This window comes from Trichechus manatus, unplaced genomic scaffold (assembly GCF_000243295.1).
Source record: "Trichechus manatus latirostris isolate Lorelei unplaced genomic scaffold, TriManLat1.0 scaffold00158, whole genome shotgun sequence".
Taxonomy (NCBI): Eukaryota; Metazoa; Chordata; class Mammalia; order Sirenia; family Trichechidae; genus Trichechus; species Trichechus manatus.
Genome location: NW_004444094.1, coordinates 6121765 through 6125738, shown reverse-complemented (window position 1 = coordinate 6125738; position 3974 = coordinate 6121765).

Here is a 3974-nt window from a genome sequence, read left to right as displayed (position 1 = left end):
GGGATATACATACACACACTCCTTCTAATAAAGCTGGCACTACTATGTTGTATGGCTAAAATCGAACCATTGATACTGAATGCAGCACCTCTTGGATGTAAGCAAGGTCAAAAACAATAGTCAAACACTGTTTATCACAGTAATTCCAGGTTTATTGTGTCTTTAGGGTTACAGTAAAACTTAAACCAAAGAAGTTAACATCTTTTAACATTTCTTTGCAGGAGTGAAAGGGAGAAAAGGAGAGAGATTGGACAAAAGAAGTACCCACATGGATCACGATTATTTTGAAGAGGTTGATACGCACCACTTGTATAATAAAAAAAAAAAAATAAAAGCAGCACAGAAGAGTAAAACGAACAAAGAAAACGTCAGCACCACACCAAAAAAAAAAATAAAAAATAAAAGCAAAAAATGTACCTATATTCTTATGTTATTCTTCTGTTATTCTATTATCTATTGAGGTAATCGACCCTCAATTAAAAAAAAAAAAACAACAACTTTGAAATCCTCATCTTAGTCAATAATACATGTTGTTTAGACTAAGGAAGACTGGTAGAAGAAAAAGCATGAGAGGAAGAAATGAGAACATTCTCAGCTCCCAGTTATATTTCAGAGGATACAATTTAGAAGGGTATGGTATGCAAATGCCCCTTTCTGTGCTTTACAACATAGTCATCAATAGGAGGGATCCCTAGATGTGCTGTCACAGAAACGACCCCTTAAAACAAGCAAACAAACAACAACAACAAAAAAAACCCATTGCCATCTAGTCAATTACAACTCCTAGCAACCCTATAGGGCAGAGCAAAACTGCCCATAGGGTTTCCAAAGAGCGACTGGTGGATTCGAACTGCCAACCTTTTGGTTAGCACCCAAGCTCTTAAGCCCAGCTCTTAACCACTGTGCTATCTTATCTAATTATATGTTATAAGGAATCACATTTCAAGTTGTGTGTACTTATTTATACACTGCCTAGTCAAAAAATGTGAAATGGTCTATAACAAAAGCACAGATAGTAAAATGATAAAATATAAATTGAAATAGGTGAGAACTGGAAAATAACGTGAATTTAAGAGTAATTTATCAAGTGAAGGAGAAAATTTATCACAATTATAGAGAAAATTGTGTCCTATACAAATGCTATATGTGAGACTCAAACTAGACTTTGAGTATGCTGGTAGCAAAAATTAAAAAAAAAATACATGCAGCGTTTTTTACATCGTTCTTATTATTAATAAAGGAATTGTATCAAATATCAGGAAAAAACAAGCTTATCCTGGAATACAGTTATAAAAGTAAATACTATTTGATTGGTTTCTTGCATCTCTTCTACAACAAAAGAAAGGGGAAGTGAAAAAGAGGAGAATAAAAAAACTTCCTTATCTTCCGATTCCCTTCTTTTTTCCTTTCAGAGCAAATTTTCTTATTGTCTATTGACCATGCTTTCTCAGATCCTTTCTCCCACTCCAGTGGATTTCAATCCACACTATTTGCCAAGAATACTATTTTCAAAGTCATAACTAAGGATTTATACATAAGGCCCCGTTGGTTTTAGGTTTTTACAATGTGAAAAGCATTCTTATATTTATTCAATCTCATTTTAAATTTCTGCAAAATGAATATAGTGAATTATAATAGCCTTGAGGAAAATAAAGCCAGCTTCAGCATTTTTATAGCACTTTGGAGAATAAAGACAGGGAAAATAAAAATACATGTATGGGTAATGTCATTAACAACTTAAATGAAAAATTACATTTTTTATGAATACACAGTATTTCCTGGCTGGCAGTAACAAATAAAATTGATCAGGTAGAATTCTGTCAAATAAATATACTTTAATATAAATATAATTTATATTTTAATACAACTGTAAGCATATACAACGCTTAAAGATAGTCTTAATAATAAAACATGAGACTTCTTTTAAGTGGGAGGATGACATAACAAAGGATATGGGTTATTTATGATAGTGAGAAAGTTTTACTCTGATTAATCAGCTTATCAAGTTGCTTTTTTGGTTCACTAGCTCTAACTTCATTTTTCTTATCAGCTCTAAGTAAAGTATTTTTCAGCACATCCACTGTATACATAAACAATTTTAGGTACAAGGGAATTGCGTCCTCTGAGTACAAGAATATTTGTCTAATCTTTTCATTATATCTGGGCAAATATATATAAAATCTCACATTTTTCCATATTTTTCCTGAGAAAGAAGAAACATGACTTCTATGCCGCTAAATTCCAAGGTGAGTTCTTTTATTGACTGCACAACTTATCACTTCTTCTTTCTTCAGACATTTCTTCCCTAGTTTTTGTGACATCACATTCTCCCTCTTTCTCTGCTTCACCCAATGTCCTCTGCTGTCCCCTGCTCTTTTTTTTTTTTTTTAATTTCTAAACTTCTGGGTATTTTATATCTTAGGCATCCACCCTGTTCCTTCTCTATGCATATATTTTTCTAAGTAGAAGTTTAGGGTTTCTTGGTTTATATGTCACCTGTATGCCAATCACTTACAGATTTACAGTTCTAGCTATCTCTACTAGTTTTAATGTCATACGTGCAAACTGCTGCTTGACATTTTCTTTGGATATCTATCTCCACTTTGACCTGCTCCTTGCGGTGTTTCTCATCTTATTGAAAGGCATCATCAACCACACAGATGAGCTGGCAAAAACCTAGGAGTCTTCCTTGAGCACTTATTTCACTCATATGTACTGTTCATCAGCAAATTCAATCAGCTCTACCCATAAAACATATCCTGAATCAAACCACTTATTTCCACTGGTGATATTCAGTTTCAAATCACTCTGACCTTTAACCTGAAGTAATATAATGACCTCCTTGGTGATCTTTTTCCTGCTACACTTTCCTATATAAAATCTATTATTCACAGAGAAACCAATGAGTTCTATTAGAAGTGGAAATCAGATCTTGCCATGCATCCTACTCAAGATCCTCCATTGGTTTCCATCCCATTTAGAATAACTTATAAGCACTTTACCAAGGCCTGCAATAACCAACCTGATCCTTCCTCTGTCAAGCTCCACACTTTATCCTTTGCCACTCTTCCCTCCTCCCACAAAGCTCCAGATATTCTGGCCTTCTGTCTGGTCCTGGGATATGCCAAGCTCCTTCTTATTTTAGTGACTTTGCACTAGCAACTTCATTTGCTTTTAGTGAATGCAGTAATCTGTGTTCCTACTAATTGAACATAGGAGCCCTGGTGGAGCTCCAGTATCTCCATGGGAGAAAGAACTAGAGGTCTGTTCCCATAACGATTACAGAAAACCCTACTGAACGGTTCTACTCTATCACATCTGGTCACTGTAAGTGGAGAATTGACTCCACGGCAACTAACAACAACAACATTGATTGAACATAGACCCATACAACTGAGTGCAAAAATTCTTCCACATATATCAAGTACCTTCACTACTAAACACTGCATTAGACCCTGTAACTACAAAAAGGAATAAGAAATAGTTGATCCCCTCAAGGATTTTATTAGTCAAGATAGACATGTAAACATATGATTCCAATATAATGCAATAATATAGTAATTGATTTATGCAAGAATATTTTAGTACCATGGAGAATATATTGAGTCATTTGGGGTCCTGGTGGGGGCAATTGGCTACTAACCAGAAGGTTGTCAGTTCATATCCACCAGCTGTACCTTGGAAACCCTACAGGGCAGTTCTACTCTGTCCTACAGCATCACTGTTAGTCAGAATCGACTTGACGGCAACGGGTAGGGTCATTATGGAGAGGGATTGGAGATGTTCCATGAAGTTTCCCTGAGATAAATTTTGAGTAAGTTTAAATTAAAAATAAATGAATAAATAAATAGATGGGGGATAAATAAATGAGTGGATGAAGGAAGAACAAATATACTAGATGTATAGATCTAAAAACATTTTGATACTAGAGAATAAATTTCAAAATCAAAATACCAAATATAGACTAGGAGATG